Source organism: Arachis ipaensis, chromosome B2 (assembly GCF_059453495.1).
Source record: "Arachis ipaensis isolate K30076 ecotype BB chromosome B2, ASM5945349v1, whole genome shotgun sequence".
Classification (NCBI taxonomy): domain Eukaryota; kingdom Viridiplantae; phylum Streptophyta; class Magnoliopsida; order Fabales; family Fabaceae; genus Arachis; species Arachis ipaensis.
The window spans coordinates 15741812-15761989 of record NC_142437.1 but is presented as its reverse complement, the minus strand read 5'-3'; the positions used below and the strand labels follow the sequence as shown (position 1 = coordinate 15761989).

Below are 20178 nucleotides of genomic sequence, written 5' to 3'. Positions count from 1 at the left end.
TCAATATTTTATTTTGAGCCAATATGGCATTCAGGGTATCAATTTCAAGAACTCCCTTCCTCTGAGGCGTCCCATTATTCACAGGATTCCTTTCAGAAGTATACATGAACTGGTTATTTGCAACCATGTCAATGAGTTCTTGAGCTTCTGCATGTTTTTTCTTTAGGTGAATGGATCCACCTACAGAATGGTCCAATGACATCTTTGATAATTCAGACAGACCATCATAGAATATATCCAGGATGGTCCATTCTGAAAGCATGTTAGAAGGACACTTTTTGGTCAGTTCCTTGTATCTCTCCCAAGCTTCATAGAGGGATTCACCTTCCTTCTGTCTGAAGGTTTGAACATCCACTCTAAGCTTGCTAAGCTTTTGAGGAGGAAAGAACTTGGCTAAGAAAGCGGTGACCAGCTTATCCCAAGAGTTCAGGCTGTCTTTAGGTTGAGAGTCCAACCATATTCTAGCTCTGCCTCTTACAGCAAATGGGAAAAGCATAAGCCTGTAGACCTCGGGATCAACCCCATTGGTCTTAACAGTATCACAGATCTGCAAGAATTCAGTTAAGAACTGAAAAGGATCTTCTGATGGAAGTCCATGAAACTTGCAATTCTGTTGCATCAGAGAAACTAATTGAGGTTTTAGCTCAAAATTGTTCGCTCCAATGGCAGGGATTGAGATGCTTCTTCCATGTAAATTGGAATTTGGTACAGTAAAGTCACCAAGCATCTTCCTTTCATTGTTATTATTTTCGGCCATGTCTTCTTCTTTTTCGAAAATTTCTGTCAGATTTTCTCCAGAGAGTTGTGCTTTAGCTTGCCTTAGCTTCCTCTTCAGAGTCCTTTCAGGTTCAGGATCAGCCTCAACAAGAATGTTCTTATCCTTGTTCTTGCTCATATGAAAAAGAAGAGAACACAAAAGAAAATATGGAATCCTCTATGTCACAGTATAGAGATTCCTTATGTGAGTAGAAGAAGAAAAGAATAGAAGAAGAGAAATTCGAACACCAAGAGAAAGAGATGGTTCGAATTTTTGAGATGAAGAGAAGTGTTAGTAGATAAATAAATAAATAGAAGGAGATGAGAGAGGGAACTTTCGAAAATAATTGAAAAGAAAAGAAAAATATTTTTGTTTTTAATTTAAAATTATAATTAAAATTCGAAAATTTAAAAAATGAAAATGAAATTAAATTAAAAGTTAAAACAATTAGTTAATTAAAAAGGAATTTTGAAAAAGAGTGAAGGGATTTTCGAAAATTAGAGAGAGAGAGTTAGTTAGGTAGTTTTGAAAAAGATAAGAATCAAACAAAAAGTTAAGTGGTTAATTGAAAAAGATTTGAAAACCAAATTTTGAAAAGATAAGAAGTTAGAAAAGATTTTGAAATTGATTTTGAAAAAGATGTGATTGAAAAGATTTGATTGAAAATCATTTTGAAAAAGATTTGAAAAAGAAATTTAAAAAGATTTGATTTTGAAAATTAAAGTTGATTACTTGACTAACAAGAAACAAAAAGATATGATTTAAAAATTTAAAGATTGAACCTTTCTTACTAGGCAAGTAACAAACTTAAAATTTTTTGAATCAATCACATTAATGGTTAGTAAAGATTTTGAAATTATGAAGATAAAAAAAAGATTTTTGAAAATCAATTTGAAATTTTCGAAAATCATAAGAGAAAAATGAAAAAGATTTGATTTTTGAAAAAGATTTGAAAAAGATAGAATTTTTAAATTGAAAATTTGATTTGACTCATAAGAAGCAACTAAATTTTAAAAAGTTTTGAAAAAGTCAACTCAAATTTTCGAAAATTTATGAGTGAAAAAAATGGAAAGTAATTTTTTTTATTTTTGAATTTTTAATGAAGAAAGAGAAAAATAACAAAAAGACTCAAAACATGAAAATTGTGAATCAAAACACATAATGCATGCAAGAACACTTTGAATGTCAAAATGAACACCAAGAACACTTTGAATGTCAAGATGAACACCAAGAACTTATTTTTGAAAATTTTTAAGAAAAGAAAAACATGCAAGACACCAAACTTAGAAATTTTCAATGTTGAGACATTAATAATTAAAAAATGCATATGAGAAACAAGAAAAGACACAAAACAAGAAATTTTAAAGATCAAACAAGAAGACTTACTAAGAACAACTTGAAGATCATGAAGAATGCAATGCATGAATTTTCGAAAAATGCAAGAAAGAGATAAACATGCAATCGACACCAAACTTAAAAATTGACACAAGACTCAAACAAGAAACATCAAATATTTTTGGTTTTATGATTTTATTAAAATTTTTGGTATTTTTCGAAAATTATTTAGAAAAAGCAAAATAAAGATTTCAAAATTTTTAATAGGAATTCCAGGAATCTTGCAATGTTAGTCTAAAGCTCCAGTCCAGGAATTAGAAATGGCTTACTAGCCAGCCAAGCTTTCAGTGAAAGCTCCGGTCCAAAACACTAGACATGGCCAATGGCCAGCCAAGCTTTAGCAGATACTGCCTACCTCCCATGTATACAACAACTATGTGTGTAACTGCCAAATGGGTGAAGATCAACAAGCTCTTGTGATGATAAGTTGAACCCCCGGTCCAAAAGATTAGACATGGCTTACAGCCAGCCAGGATTCAACAAATCATCATGAAACACTAGAATTCATTCTTAAAAATTCTGAATAAAAATATGTTTTTGAAAATATATATTAAATTTTTTTTTTGAATTTTTCGAAAATAAGAATAATAAAAACAAAAAGGTTAATATTAAAATAAAATTACCTAATCTGAGCAACAAGATGAACCGTCAGTTGTCCAAACTCGAACAATCCCCGGCAACGGCGCCAAAAACTTGGTGCGCAGAAATCGTGACGGTTCATTCCTTGGTAACAGCGCTAAAAACTTAATATGCACGTTTATAATCTTAGTTCTTTGTCACAACTTCGCACAACTAACCAGCAAGTGCACTGGGTCGTCCAAGTAATAAACCTTACGTGAGTAAGGGTTGATCCCACGGAGATTGTCGGCTTGAAGCAAGCTATGGTCATCTTGCAAATCTCAGTCAGGCAGATTCATATGGTTATGGATATTTGATAATTAAAATATAATTAAAATATAAATAAAATGTAATTAAAGATAGAGATACTTATGTAATTCATTGGTGAGAGTTTCAGATAAGCGTATGAAGATACTTGTTCTTCTTGAACCTCTACTTTCCTATTGCCTTCATCCAATCATTCATACTCCTTTCTATGGCAAGCTGTATGTTAGGTGTCACCGTTGTCAATGGCTACATCCTGTCCTCTCAATGAAAATGGTCCAATGCGCTGTCACTGCATGGCTAATCATCTGTCGGTTCTCGATCATACTGGAATAGGATCCATTGATCCTTTTGCGTCTGTCACTACGCCTAGCACTCGCGAGTTTGAAGCTCGTCGCAGCCATCCCTTCCCAGATCCTACTCAGAATACCACAGACAAGGTTTAGACTTTCCGAATCTCAAGAATGGCCGTCCATGGATTCTAACTTATACCACGAAGACTCTGATTAAGGAATCCCAAAGATATTCATTCAATCTAAGGTAGAACGGAAGTGGTTGTCAGGCACGCGTTCATAGGTTGGGAATGATGATGACTGTCACGATCATCACATTCATATTGAAGTGCGAATGAATATCTTAGAATCGGAATAAGCTTGAATTGAATAGAAAAATAATAGTACTTTGTATTAATTCATGAGGAACAGTAGAGCTCCACACTATAATCTATGGTGTATAGAAACTCTACCGTTGAAAATACATAAAAACAAAGTCCAGGCATGGCCGAGTGGCCAGCCCCCATAAAGGTCTAAGATAGCATAAAACTGATCAAAGATAGATAATACAATAGTAAAAGGTCCTATTTATATCAGACTAGTTACTAGGGTTTACAGAAATGAGTAAATGATGCAGAAATCCACTTCTGGGGCCCACTTGGTGTGTGCTTGGGCTGAGCATTGAGCTTTACACGTGTAGAGGCTTCTCTTGGAGTTGAACGCCAATTTGTAACCTTTTTCTGGCGTTTAACTCCACTTTGCAACCTGTTTCTGGCGTTTAACTCCAGAATTCAGCATGGAACTGGCGTTGAACGCCAGTTTGTGTCATCTAAACTCGGGCAAAGTATGAACTATTAGATATTTCTGGAAAGCCCTGGATGTCTACTTTCCAACGCAATTGAGAGCGCACCATTTAGAGTTCTGTAGCTCCAGAAAATCTACTTTGAGTGCAGGGAGGTCAGAATCCAGCAGCATCTGTAGTCCTTCTTCAACCTCTGAATCTGATTTTTGCTCAAGTCCCTCAATTTCAGCCAGAAAATACCTGAAATCATAGAAAAATACACAAACTCATAGTAAAGTCCAGAAATGTGATTTTTCATTAAAAACTAATAAAAATATACTAAAAACTAACTAAATCATACTAAAAACTATGTAAAAATAATGCCAAAAAGCGTATAAATTATCCGCTCATCATCGACATACAAAGTTGGATCCAAACATCCACAACCTCAAAAGAATCAAGCCACAAGTATGAAAATACAAAGGCAATTAAAAGAGGTCGGACAACAAGGCTCCAACACTCCCGAAAACCTAAAAAAGTACCAGACAGATGCAGACAAACATATTATGAAAAGCACAAGTTATAATAATAACAAAACCAAGAGGCTACCAAAAGTCAGCCCCAAGAGCTTGAGAAACTACTTTGATTTTCAAAATAAAGTTGCTAAAAAAGCAACTAAAAGAGTATCAAGAAGTCAGAACTACCAATTAACAAAATATAAAAGTTCAAAGCCCACAAGCCGGGCTATATACACAAACATCCAAAATAATCATTGAGGATCTGAAGATTTCTCAGCTGCATCAATATGGGGCGAAGGAGGACGAGTCTGAAGAGGCACCGCATCCACCGTCCCATCATCCCGGTTCAAGATTTGACAATCAGGATCTGACTCGGGACAAATAACTGCAGGGGTTGAAGAAGTCGGCACAACCGAGACCTTGGCAGAAGGCACAGGAGGAGGATCAACATCATCATCATCATCAGGGTCATCAGGGACAATTTTACCGTCCCTCACAATGTTGTCCAAGCTGAAGAGAGTAAGATCGAGCTCAGGCGCAAGAACTCGAACATGCTCCTTCAGGTTCTCATAAGCAGCATTTACGCTGCCTACAAGGTGACCCTGGAGATCGGCATAGTTAGCTCGGGCAGACTCCAAATCCTCCCTGAGACGCATCATCTCCCTATAGGTCATGACATAGCTCTCCTTGTGCTTCAACGCCGTGTCTTCAGCCAACTTAGTAGAAGCTGCCAAGGCAATAGAACTAGCCTTTTCACCTTCCAACTCTTTCTCCAACTTGGTTACCTTCACCTCAAGCTCCTCCTTCAAACCCTTCATCCGATCGAACTCCAACTTGGCCTCCTCTATAAAGGCCTTTGTAGCGTGAATGGGAAGATCCTGGACAATCCGATATAAACCCCCCCCCCCCCATGTGTGCCATCTTGATGCTACTTCGAGTAATAAAATCCAGATGGCGAAGAAGAGAAACATCGTCAGTAGGGATGGTACCATAAGGACCGATTTGCTGGTTGACAAACTCGACAGAATCGAAGTCAGGGGCATCAAGGTTAAAGGGCTCAGCTGTCTTCTGCTTTTTCGGAGGAGGAGCGCCAGAGGTAGCGATAGAAGCCTGTGGAGGATCAACCAAAGGAACCCGAGGAGTAGGGATCATCCTCCTCGGTCCAGGAGAGCTCGGTACGGACGGCTTCGACTGAACCTGAGAGGACCCCTCCCCGGCCACCTTGGTCGAGATGTTCTGAGCTGCAGTAGCTTTCCTCGCCTTCTTAAAGGCTTTCATAGAGTCATTGTTTTTCACCATCTCTGGAAAAAACACAAAGATTGTTACAAATTGAGAAAAAGAACAAAGCTCGACAAAAAGGAAACAGAGAAGAAAAACCGTTTTTTGTAAAAGAGTTCAAAATAAATGTGGGAGGCAGAAAAAATGGAGCATTAAAAGAATTAATGAGGATAATTAAACCCTCACGTATTCCCAAAGCAAGGAGACGCGCATTTTGAAAAGAATGAAAATTCAAAAAACGTTCCGCATCCAAAGGAGAAAGAAGAAGTCGACAAAATGCTCGAGTTCGGCTTCACCAGAGAAGGATCGAAGTCCTAAAACTAAGACTCGACCTCAAAAAGAAAGACCGAGCTCGAGCAGGGGCACTGTTCATACCCTGGGGAGAGCTGTCTGACCCGAGATGTTTAGCAACAAGACGACCGACCTCTTCAGGTCAGACTATCTGACCTCTTCTCAAAGAGCTCGGCCAAGTTGCCAGGAAAGCCCAATAAAGGGCCCAGATAGAGGAACACAACCCAAACCCAAAGGCAGCCCAAGCCTATAGAAGATAAGGGCGGTTCCCTTGAAGATAAGGTGACTTCACTCAAAGATAAGATAAGAGAAGATAACTATCTTATCCCCAGAAAGGTCATCCTCTACTATTATAAATACACTGGAGCACCCAGGTATAACTCATACTCTGATTCTACTAAAAAACCTGCTTAATACCCTTGCTAACTTAAGCATCGGAGTCCCTTGCAGGTACCACCACCCTCCGGTGACAAAGGATCAGCAGCATAGTCAGTCCAACAAGACAGACACGACCGTTCCAGCCACCCTCCACCAGCCGGACACGTCAGCTCTGACCAGCACAGAAGATCTCATCCGAGATCGACCTACAATTTCAGGTAACCCTCGGAATAGTAACTGACACATGAGCTCATGGGCAGTAGGATAGGCATGCATCATGTGCATTTATGTCAAATTGTTTGAGTGTGCATCGTGTTCTTGGATTGCCTATGTGTATATCTCTACTTAACTATATTTGTAATATATGATGTAATTGTTCTTGCTTATGGTTGCAACATATTACTTGTGTTTATCTCTGCTAAACATTTATTGAATTCAATATTAAAATTTTGTGGTATTGAATTGAAAGGAGAAAGGCTGAGAGGAGCGTTGGAGAGAACTTGAGATTTTGGACCATTGACATAGAAAAGTATGTAGTATGTTGTATATCCCTCTTAGAGGTTGATTTCAGAGAAACATGATTTATGTTTATGTCTTTATTGTATTTTGGTGCTGCATATATTTCTAGCCGGCCTTTGCTTCACAAGTCGATACTAGAGTTTTTTATATAACTCTTTGGAATATATATATATTATTGGTGTACGAAATTGACTTCGCAAGTTTTGCACAGATAGACCAGAAAATGCAGCGGGTCGTCCAAGTAATACCTTAGGTGAGTGAGAGTCGATCCCATGGACATTGTCGGATTGAACAAGCAATGGCTATCTTGTAGATCTTAGTCAGGCGGATAAAAAATGTAGTTGTTGTGAAAAAACGCATAAAAACGGAATAAATAAAGTGTTACTGGATTGGTGTGAAATCAATGATAAGAGAACGGTTGAGGCTTCGGAGATGCTTCCTCCTTTTGGATTAACTTTTCTCACTGTCTACTTCAACTTCTAATGATTTATTTCATGGCAAGATGTAAGTGACTAATGCCAGATCAGTGGTCATTAATCTCCTCTGCTTCAGATCAAATGCCAGGTCAATGGTCATCCAATCTGAACGGGGATGAAGATCTAGCAGTCCATTCCCTTGGTGATCCTACTCAGAATGCCACAGACAAAGTCGGATCTTCCGGATCAAATGCTACTTCCCGATTCTAGCTTATACCACAAAGGCCCTAAGCGCCCCGTACTTCGGCTGAACTAATGTTTCCAAGTCCCCAACGAAGTCGTGGATTAGCCGTCTAAGAGATGTATAATCAAGCTTGTGGTTTAGTACTATCCCGTCAATGACTCGCAAGAACCCATATAGAATAGGGATGACGGTCAAGTTACACTCCTAATTCATTAGGATGAAGAACGAAGATACATCTTGGAATGGAATCAAGCATAGATTGAAATAGAATAGTGATATTATTAATCCATGAGAATCAGCAGAGCTTATAACCTTAACCTAGGAGGTTAGTGGCTCATACTATACAATAATGTTCGAAAGTAAAAGTGGGGGAAGAAGATCCTAAACAAGGGTGATCTTCTCCTATATATAGTAACCTAGTAACTAAGAAATACAGAAGTATCATAGAATAGACTAGAGGTGCAAAAATCCACTCTTAGTGTAAGACCCAAACTATGGTTTTAATTTCAGAAATTATTTTTATTGAAAATAATTAAAGACAATTAATTGGACTTGAAATAAATTAAGGTTTTTATCCAAACTCTATACCTATGGATTATTTTCCTATTTATGATTTAAAGTTCTGAAAATTCAAAAATAATGAGGTTTGGCTATTTAAATTAGAATTTTGTCTAATTTTATAATTATTGAATTATTTTCTATATTTAAATTACAAAATTGGTAGTTATGAAGTAATAAGAATTTTACATGATTTGATTTTAGATAATTTAATTTATATCATTTAATACTTTAAGTTAAAGATAAAGAAAATTAATTATATTACCAGGTATTTTCAATTTGAGTAATTTATTGAGAATTAATTAGTATTTTTATACCACAAATAATATTTTAAGGTAATTCTAGAGATTAAATTAGTTTTTCAAATATTAATACTTTATGCTCCAATTTTACTAAAATTATTTTGCTCAAATTAAATCCAAAATCCCTAATTCCATATACAAACCCTAACCCTAATTAAACTACATTTTCCCCTATCCCTAATGAAACCCTAAACCGCCTTACCTCCTTCAGCCACCAAAATTCCCTTCTTCCCCAAGCCCACGCAGCACATTCATGGAAGAAAAAAAGGAAAGGGATAACGGAGAGAAAGAGAGAACTGAGGGAGGAGAAGAGGAAGGTTGCACCGGCGCCACGGGTCCCGCCACCGCCGCCTCATTGTCGTCGTCCTCGCGACCTACCACCACACACCATCCCTAAGCTGCAGCGCTGTGGAGCCAGCCTCGTCGCCTTTACCGTTCACGTCCGTCGCCACCGCTGGAGGAAGGCCGCCGTCGCATCCAGCCACACTATTACCATAGAGCCGCCGATCCGTCGCTGGGAGACAGACCCACGAAGAGAGAAAGAGAGGGAGCTCGCGCTGCCTTCTCACGCGTCAGATCCACCGTTCGTCGTTGCCGATGCCTGGCCACCATCACCGAGCTGCATGTTGTCGACATTGAGGGAGTCACTGCCGTCGCGTTCTAGTTTCCTATGTGCCTCTATCAGCATCGATCTGTCACTGTTGTTGCTGAGTTGGTGTTTCCGCCACTATTCGCCGTTCTGGGCTGCACCCCCGCGAGTGTGATCGCCAAAAACGGTGCTGTGGCCGTTAGAATTGTGGTGAGCTCCTTGTCATGGTGGCTTGTGCTTGAACTCATCCTGAAACTTTCACCAATGCTTGGACTTCCAATAAGCTCTATCTATTCCAAGTAAATTTCCCAAGCCTTGATGAAGTTCTTCACAAGCTTTGAGCTCCCAAAGTTGATCCTCATATTTTCCCGGATCCCAAATCTTGTTTCTACACCCGTCTTCAAGTTGATCATCATGATTCCACTTGGGTAGTGAGCAATCGGAATTCTCACTGAGACATCCAAACAACCTCCTAGACCCATTCACTTGAGCTTCCAACCATAATGAACCTAGGATGGTTTTGCCAACCGCTAACCTTCTCCCTTTTACTCTTAAAACAGCAGATAGCTCTAAGTTGTCCATTCGTTTCAAGCAGACCATATTCAAGTGGGAAGGTAGAGTTTAAGGATAAGAATTTTACCCACTTGAATGTTGTGTTAGATGGTAATGGCTTGGGGGGAGGTATCTCCAGTGGCGGCCTTGCCAATGTATGCTTCACTCTCTTGGGCTCCTCTTTGATGATCTCCACCTCTTGACAAGCTTCTGCAACATTAACCTCTTCCTCTAGTTCAATGGGAGAGATTTCAATTGTAGGTAAAAACTCATTAATTATTGAACCCATCTCATGATCAACCTCCTCTAAGTCTTTAACCATGCCATGCCTTGGAGGTTGTACACCCTCCTCAACATCAATTTCAAGCTTCTTGGAGGGGGGTTCTATGACTGGAGGTTCCCATGGAGGTTCCGCATCTCCTAAGTTCTCAACCACTTCTTCTTCTTCAATAATTTCGGCTTTCTCCACTTGCTCTAGTACAAAATTTAACTCCTCCTCAATAACTTCCACTTCTTGACAACTTTCTTCAATTCCCCCTAATTCTTCAGCTACTTCTTCATCTTCAAGGGTCTCTCCTACCTCCACTTTTTGGGCCTCTTCTTGCTTCTCTTGAAGTAGATATGCGTGAAGCCGATCCATTATGTCCCTAAGATGATCCCTTTTCTCTTGTTTCATGTCAATAGCGTAATTGCAAGAGTTTTAACATAGTCAGAAGTGTAAACAGTCAAGATATGCATAAAATACAAATGGTGAAGCAAGGAAATTTAAATTACATTCTAAGGAAAGAGAAGGAGGAACGACACATCAAATTGAATGGCACAATTTAGAGCACATAAGCCAATACAATATAATAAAAAGGGGCACTTTACATTTTCAAAGATTCAAGGGTCGGCATCGTACCCAAAACAATTCCAATGTTATATCAAAGAGTACAAGATTTCATAAAGAGAAGTATAATGACAAGAATAGACGTTCTTAAAGGTTCAAATAGCAGTTTACAAATAAAAGGCGGACGTATGGAGAGATTAAAGAACTTCAATGGAGACGATGAGAAGAAAACGGTGCATTCACTAGTATTGAATTCAGGCTAAATCAAAGTACAAGATTCACAAGAAAGTGACCAGAGTCAAGGACGTCATTTACAAAATCCAAGGAAATGTGTAGGAACGCAATCAAATGAAAGGTTCACAAGAAATAGATAAACTTAAGAGGAAGATCATCTTACTTAGTAAAAAGAGAAGATATAAAATAAACAATTGAGGGAACTGAACAAATTATAGATGTTTGCGTTACTTTGAAACTCCGCAACTCCTTATAACATCGTACACTTACTAAATTCACTTTTTACGTGCACAAATCGCGTCCCTAAAAGCTAACACGTAAGAAATATTAAACTTGAGAAGATTACAAACGACACAAATTGTATTTGCAAGAAATTGGGAAGATACTCAGGTTCACAGTTGAACAAGGATGTATATAAGCAATGAAGTGTAGTGTAAAGGGAGTTAATTCAAAAGCTTAAGAAGGAATTCTAAATCAAAGAGTTTCGACATGGGTAATAATAAGAAAGAGAGTACAACAATTTAGAACAATTTCAAATTGAACCTAAAGAAATTGGTTTATCTTTTCTAAAGAAAGTATATAAATTCAATAATTTTCAAAAAAAACTAAACAAAAGTAAATATTATGTTATACTAGATCAAATTCAAATTAAAATGATTTGTGTGAAGTTTATTAAATGAAAATTAACTGAAATAAAAATAGAAATCTTGCTTTAGAAAGTTTGAAGAGTTCGTAGATACATAGTTAAGTAAATATATATATGCATACAAATTTGGGATAACGTTACAGAATGATCAAATTATATTCAAATAAGAAAATCTAAGGTAAAGTATTCTTGTAAAGATAAATAAAGATTAAGTAGTACTCTTAGATAGAAGCATATTGTAACTATATAAAAAAAATTATTTATTTATTTATTTTTTTTTTTTTTGTAGGAAAGTACTTACAAAATCAAAGGCCGTCGTATTCAAAATTCAAATAATGGTTACAATCAGAATTAAATAGAAAAAGAACCAAAATGAAACTATTTTTAAAAGAGGTTCTAAAATAAAAGTTGTAAAAGAAAACTACTAGAATTGATACATTTTATTAAAACAAGGTCGGCTTTTATCATATTTACAAAGAAACACAAAACCAAAGATTATAATCCGAGCAGGACACACAATAGTTACAGAACACGAAACAGGAGAACTAAATCGCATAATCAGTTTACTACGAATCGCGACTCTTAAGATTTCAGATGATTTAGGAATCAAGGATTATGCATTGCACCAAAACTAATTGGAGATCAAATCAACAAATACTCAATTTATGAACAGTATCAAGATTGAATGTTCCTTAAAGATTCAAGCAACAATTAGGAACATAATCAAGCAATGATGTATATAGGTGAGGAGATATGGTAGAAAAATATTCAAAACACGTTTCAAGAAAGAGATCAAGAACTTGGGATTCCAATAAAATTGATAAAGAAAAAAATAACGTCAAGCACGAATAAAGATTATGTCGAAACGGAAATAATATCTAGAACTTAGTTTCTAGCGTTCCCAAAACCCGCGACTCGCGTTATCTATGACTCGCATATCATCTATGATAATCCATTAGTGCTTACATATACATAATTCACTAGGATTAAGCTGGCCAAGCTTAATACTAGGAATTATGCAATACAAGACTAATGGCATTAATCAATAGACCGTCATGTGCATAAAGCTCTAATTCTCGTTATTCAAACAAGACCTACTACATGACAGACTCTCAGAGTATGCAATTGAAGCATAACTGATGAGCGGATAATTTATACGCTTTTTGGCATTGTTTTTAGTATGTTTTTAGCATGTTTTAGTTAGTTTTTATTATATTTTTATTAGTTTTTATTTAAAATTCACTTTTTTGGACTTTACTATGAGTTTGTGTGTTTTTCTGTGATTTCAGGTATTTTCTGGCTGAAATTGAGGGACTTGAGCAAAAATCTGATTCAGAGGCTGAAAAGGACTGCAGATGCTGTTGGATTCTGACCTCCCTGCACTCGAAGTGGATTTTCTGGAGCTACAGAAGCCCAATTGGTGCGCTTTTAATTGCGTTGGAAAGTAGACATCTAGGGCTTTCCAAAAATATATAATAGTCTATACTTTGTCGGAGATTTGATGGCCCAAACCGGCGTTCAAAGTCAGCTCAAGAATTCCCAGCGTTAAACGCCGGAACTAGCACCAAAGTGGGAGTTAAACGCCCAAACTGGCACAAAAGCTGGCGTTTAACTCCAGGAAAAGTCTCTACACGAAAATGCTTCAATGCTCAGCCCAAAAACATACCAAGTGGGCCCAGAAGTGGATATTTACGTCATTTACTCATTTTTGTAAACCCTAAGCTACTAGTTCTCTATAAATAGGACCTTTTGCTATTGTATTAGGGGAATCAGAGAGGAATCTTTGAGTAGTTCTATGCTACCTTAGATCACGTTTTGGGGCTGGCCTCATGGCCATGCCTAGACCATGTTCTTATATATTTTCAACGGTGGAGTTTCTACACACCATAGATTAAGGTGTGGAGCTCTGCTGTACCTCGAGTATCAATGCAATTACTATTGTTCTTCTATTCAATTCAGCTTGTTCTTGTTCTAAGATATCACTTGTTCTTCAACTTGATGAATGTGATGATCCGTGACACTCATCATCATTCTCACCTATGAACGTGTGCCTGACAACCACCTCCGTTCTACCTTCGATTGAGTGTTTATCTCTTGGATTCCTTAATCAGAATCTTCGTGGTATAAGCTAGAATTGATGGCGGCATTCTTGAGAATCCGGAAGGTCTAAAACTTGTCTGTGGTATTCTGAGTAGGATTCAAGGATTGAATGACTGTGACAAGCTTCAAACTCGTGATTGTGGGGCGTTAGTGACAGACGCAAAAGAATCACTGGATTCTATTCCGACATGATCGAGAACCGACAGATGAATAGCCGTGCTGTGACAGAGTGCGTTGAACATTTTCACTGAGAGGACGGGATTGTAGCCACTGACAATGGTGATGCCCAATATACAGCTTGCCATGGAAAGGAGTAAGAAGGATTGGATAAAGACAGTAGGAAAGCAGAGAGACGGAAGGGACAAAGCATCTTCATACGCTTATCTAAAATTCTCACCAATGAATTACATAAGTAACTCTATCTTTATTTTATGTTTTATTTATCTTTTAATCATTCATCCTCCATAACCATTTGAATCTGCCTGACTGAGATTTACAAGATGACCATATCTTGCTTCATACCAACAATCTCCGTGGGATCGACCCTTACTCGCGTAAGGTTTATTACTTGGACGACCCAGTGTACTTGCTGGTTAGTTGTGCGAAGTTGTGATAAAGAGTTGAGATATCAATTGAGCGTACCATGTTGATGGCGCCATTGATGATCACAATTTTGTGCACCAAGTTTTTGGCGCCGTTGCCGGGGATTGTTCGAGTTTGGACAACTGACGGTTCATCTTGTTGCTTAGATTAGGTAATTTTATTTTTATTTTTATTTTCAAAAAATTCAAAAATTTTTTTTTTATTTTATTCTTCAGAGTTTTTAAGAATGAATTCTAGAGTTTTATGATGATTTGTTGAAGTCTGGCTGGTTGTGAAACCATGTCTAATCTTATTGGACCGAGGTTTCAACTTATCATCACAAGAGCTTGTTGATTTCTATCAATTTTGCTGTTGTGAGCAATGATCTGCTAAAGCTTGGCTAGCCATTGGCCATGTCTAGTGTTTTGGACCGGAGCTTTCACTGAAAGCTTGGCTGGCTATGAAGCCATGTCTAATTCCTGGACCGGAGTCTTAGACTAGCATTGCAATGATTCCTGAAATTCTCATTAAGAATTTTGAACCCTTATTTTTTTTCTTTTCCACTCAATTTTCGAAAAAAACCACAAAAAAAAATTATAAAATCATAAAATCAAAAATAATTTTATGTTTCTTGTTTGAGTCTAGTGTCTCATCTTAAGTTTGGTGTCAATTGCATGTCTTTATTCTTCTAATTTTCGAAAGTTACATGCATTATGTTCTTCATTGATCTTCAAGAAGTTCTTGATGATTTCCTTGCTCCGATCTTTAAATTCTCTTGTCTTGTGTGTTTTGTTGTTTTTCACATGCATTTTCATATTGTTATAGTCTTTAGTATACAAACTTCTAAATTTGGTGTCTTGCATGCATTGTTTATTTGAATTTAGTTTTCATGTTTAGTTGCATTTTGATCATTTCTCATCATTAAAAATTCAAAATTTTTTTCAAAAATTGTGTCTTTTCAAGTCAATAATACAGAGAATTGAAGATTCAGAACATACAGCAGAGGAATCACACAGAAAAAGCTGGGTGTTCAAAACGCCCAGTGAAGAAGGAAAACTGGCGTTTAAACGCCAGCCAGGTACAGGATGACACAAGAGGGAAGATTTTGTTTTTAATGCACAATTTTTTTTAAGTTTTCAAAATTTTTCAAAATCAAATCTTTTTCAAATCATATCTTTTCAATCATATATTTTCAAAATCAATTTCTTTCCATTTTCAAAAATACTTGATAACAATTAATGATTTGATTCAAGAATTTCAAATATGTTGCCTTTTCTGTTAAGAAAGGTTTAATGTTTGAATCATATCTTTTCTTGTTAGCCAAGTCATTAATTTTAAAAATCAAATCTTTTTAAAATTGTTTTTCAATCATATCTTTTTAAAACCATAACTTTTCAATCATATTTTCTTAATCACATCTTTTTCAAAATTAAATTTTCAATCATATCTTTTTGATTTCTAATTTCAAAATCTTTTTCAAAAATCACTTTATTTCTTTCCCAACTCTAATTTTCAAAAATCATTCTTCAATTTTTCAAAATTATTTCAAAATCTTTTACTTTAATTTCGAAAATTCTTCCCCTCTTCTCACATCCCTCTATTTAAGGACTAACACTCCTCCATTATCAATAATTCGAATTTTATCTCTCTTGATAAGTTCGAATTCTTCTACCTCCTCCTTCTATTCTTATTTTCCTCTGACACCTCAAGGAATCTCTATACTGTGACATAGAGGATTCCATACTTTCTTGTTCTCTTCTCTTTTATATGAGCAGGAGCAAAGACAAAAGCATTCTTGTTGAGGCTGACCCAGAACCTGAAAGGACCTTGAAGCAAAAGCTAAGAGAAGCTAAAGCACAACTCTCTAGAGAGGACCTAACAGAAATCTTCAAACTAGAAGAAGATATGGCAGCTGAAAACAACAACAATGCCAACAATGCAAGGAAGGTGCTGGGTGACTTTACTACACCTACTCCCGACTTCTATGGGAGAAGCATCTCTATCCCTGCCATTGGAGCAAACAACTTTGAGCTTAAGCCTCAATTAGTTTCTCTGATGCAACAGAATTGCAAGTTTCATGGACTTCCATTAGAAGATCCTCATCAGTTTTTAGCTGAATTCTTGCAAATCTGTGACACTGTCAAGACCAATGGGGTTGACCCTGAGGTCTATAGACTTATGCTATTCCCTTTTGCTGTAAGAGACAGAGCTAGGATATGGTTGGATTCACAACCTAAGGAAAGCCTGAACTCTTGGGAAAAGCTAGTCAATGCCTTCTTGGCAAAGTTCTTTCCACCTCAAAAATTGAGTAAGCTTAGAGTGGAAGTCCAAACCTTCAAACAGAAGGAAGGTGAATCCCTCTATGAAGCTTGGGAAAGATACAAACAATTGATCAGAAAGTGTCCTTCTGACATGCTTTCTGAATGGAGCATCATAGGTATCTTCTATGATGGTCTGTCTGAACTGTCCAAGATGTCATTGGATAGCTCTGCTGGAGGATCTCTTCATCTGAAGAAGACGCCTGCAGAAGCTCAGGAACTCATTGAAATGGTTGCAAATAACCAATTCATGTACACTTCTGAGAGGAATCCTGTTAATAATGGGACAAGTCAGAAGAAAGGAGTTCTTGAGATTGATACTCTGAATGCCATATTGGCTCAGAACAAAATATTGACTCAGCAAGTCAATATGATTTCTCAAAGTCTGTCTGGAATGCAAGCTGCACCAGGCAGTACTAAGGACGCTTCATCTGAAGAAAAAGCCTATGATCCTGAGAACCCATCAATGGAAGAGGTGAATTACATGGGTGAACCCTATGGAAACACCTACAATCCTTCATGGAGAAACCATCCAAATTTCTCATAGAAGGACCAACAGAGGCCTCAACAAGGCTTCAACAACAACAATGGTGGAAGAAACAGGTTTAGCAATGGCAAGCCTTTTCCATCATCTTCTCAGCAGCAGACAGAGAACTCTAAGCAGAACCACTCTGACTTAGCAACCATGGTCTCTGATCTAATTAAAACCACTCAGAGTTTCATGACTGAAACAAGGTCCTCCATTAGAAATTTGGAGGTACAAGTGGGTCAGTTGAGCAAGAAAGTTACTGAACTCCCTCCTAGTACTCTTCCAAGCAATACAGAAGAGAACCCAAAAGGAGAGTGCAAGGCCATAAACACAATCAACATGGCCGAATTTGGAGAGGAGGAAGAGGCAGTGATCGCCACTGAGGAAGACCTCAATGGACATCCACTGGCCTCCAATGAGTTCCCTAATGAGGAACCATGGGAATCTGAGGCTCATAATGAGATCATAGAGATTCCATTGGATTTACTTCTGCCATTCATGAGCTCTGAAGAGTATTCTTCCTCTGAAGAGGATGAAGATGTTACTGAAGAGCAAGTTGCTAAGTACCTTGGAGCAATCATGAAGCTAAATGACAAGTTATTTGGTAATGAGACTTGGGAGGATGAACCCCCTTTGCTCACCAAAGAACTGGATGACTTGACTAGGCAGAGACTACCTCAAAAGAGACAGGATCCTGGGAAGTTCTCAATACCTTGTACCATAGGCACCATGACCTTTGAAAAGGCTTTGTGTGACCTAGGGTCAAGTGTAAACCTCATGCCTCTCTCTATAATGGAGAAGCTAGGGATCCTTGAGGTACAAGCTGCAAGAATCTCACTAGAGATGGCAGACAATTCAAGAAAATAAGCTTATGGACTTGTAGAGGATGTCTTGGTAAAGGTTGGAGACCACTACATCCCTGCTGATTTCATAGTCCTAGAGACTGGGAAGTGCATGGATGAATCTATCATCCTTGGCAGACCCTTCCTAGCCACAGCAAAAGCTGTGATTGATGTTGACAGAGGAGAATTGATCATTCAAGTGAATGAAGAATCCCTTGTGTTTAAGGCTTAAGGATATCCCTCTGTAACCATGGAGAGGAAGCATGAAGAGCTTCTCTCAAAACAGAGTCAAACAGAGCCCCTACAGTCAAACTCTAAGTTTGGTGTTCGGAGGCCACAACCAAACTCTAAGTTTGGTGTTGAACCCCCACATTCAAACTCTAAGTTTGGTGTTGGGAGGTTCCAACATTGCTCTGAACATCTGTGAGGCTCCATGAGAGCCCACTGTCAAGCTACTGACATTAAAGAAGCGCTTGTTGGGAGGCAACCCAATGTTATATCTATCTATTTTCCATTGTTATTTTATGTTTTCTGTAGGTTGATGATCATGTAAAGTCACAAAAACAACTGAAAAAGCAAAAACAGAATGAAAAACAGAGAAAAAAAATAGCACACCCTGGAGAAAAAGCTTGCTGGCGTTTAAACGCCAGTAAGGCCAGCAAATGGGCGTTTAACGCCCAGTCTGGCACCATTCTGGGCGTTTAACGCCAGAAAGGGGCACCAGACTGGCGTTTAACGCCAGGAATGGGCAAGGAGCTGGCATTAAACGCCAGAAAAGGGCAGCAGCCCGGCGTTTAACGCCAGAATTGGCAGAAAGGGCATTTTTGCACGCCACTCGGTGCAGGGATGAGCTATCCTTGACACCTTAGGATCTGTGGACCCCACAGGATCCCCACCTACCCCACCACTCTCTCTCTTCTTCACCCATTCACCAATCACCTCAATACCTCCTCCCCAAAAAACCCCTCACCTATCAAATCCCACCATTCTCTTCACCACTCACATCCATCCTTCATAAAACCCCACCTACCCCACCATCCAAATTCAAACCACTTTCCCTCTCAAACCCACCCATACTAGCCGAACCCTACGCCCCTCTCAACTCCTATATAAACCCATCTTCACTCCTTCATTTTCACACGACCACAATAAAGCCTCCTCCATCTCCTCCATTTTCTTCTTCTTCTACTCTTCTCTTTCTTCTTTTGCTCGAGGACGAGCAAACCTTCTAAGTTTGGTGTGGTAAAAGCATTGCTTTTTGTTTTTCCATAACCATTTATGGCACCTAAGGCCGGAGAAACCTCTAGAAAGAGGAAAGGAAAGGCAAAAGCTTCCACCTCCGAGTCATGGGAGATGGAGAGATTCATCTCAAGGATGCATCAAGACCACTTCTATGGAGTTGTGGCCATGAAGAAGGTGATCCCCGAGGTCCCTTTCAAACTCAAAAAGAGTGAATATCCGAAAATCCGACATGAGATCCGAAGAAGAGGTTGGGAAGTTCTTACCAACCCTATTCAACAAGTCGGGATCTTAATGGTTCAAGAGTTCTATGCCAATGCATGGATCACCAAAAACCATGATTAAAGTGTGAACCCGGACCCAAAGAATTGGCTTACAATGGTTCGGGGGAAACGCTTAGACTTTAGTCCGGAAAATGTAAGGTTGGCATTCAACTTGCCCATGATGCAAGGAGATGAACACCCTTACACTAGAAGGGTCAACTTTGATCAAAGGTTGGACCAAGTCCTCATAGACATTTGTGAAGAAGGCGCTCAATGGAAGAGAGATTCAAGAGGAAAGCCGGTTCATTTAAGAAGGCATGACCTCAAGCCCGTGGCTAGGGGATGGTTGGAGTTTATCCAACGTTTAATCATTCCCACTAGCAACCGGTCCGAAGCTACTATAGACCGGGCCATCATGATTCATAGCATCATGATTGGAGAGGAAGTAGAAGTTCATGAGGTTATATCCCAAGAACTCTATAAGGTGGCGGACAAGTCCTCTACCTCGGCAAGATTAGCCTTCCCTCATCTCATTTGTCACCTCTGTAATTCAGTTGGAATTAACATAGAGGGAGACATCCTCATTGATGAGGACAAGCCCATCACTAAGAAAAGGATGGAGCAAACAAGAGATCCCACTCATGGACATGAGCATGAGGAAATTCCTCATCATGAAATCCCTGAGATGCCTCAAGGGATGCACTTTTCCCCCACAAAACTATTGAGAGCAAATCAACACCTCCCTAGGAGAATTGAGTTCCAACATGGGACAACTAAGGGTGGAGCACCAAGAACATTCCATCCTCCTCCATGAAATTAGAGAAGATCAAAGAATCATGAGAGAGGAGCAACAAAGGCAAGGAA

General features: G+C 38.4%; 2 non-coding genes across 2 annotated transcripts; one reads left to right on the top strand and one right to left on the bottom strand.

The window, feature by feature from the left end:
* Positions 1-256: 256 nt before the first annotated feature.
* LOC148573118 (small nucleolar RNA R71) lies at positions 257-364 on the top strand. Its single transcript, XR_015906452.1, has one exon. It is a non-coding gene; the product is annotated as a small nucleolar RNA R71 (small nucleolar RNA).
* A 16069-nt stretch (positions 365-16433) lies between these two features.
* On the bottom strand, positions 16434-16541 carry LOC148573117 (small nucleolar RNA R71). The gene has a single exon (XR_015905849.1). It is a non-coding gene; the product is annotated as a small nucleolar RNA R71 (small nucleolar RNA).
* Positions 16542-20178: the final 3637 nt, after the last annotated feature.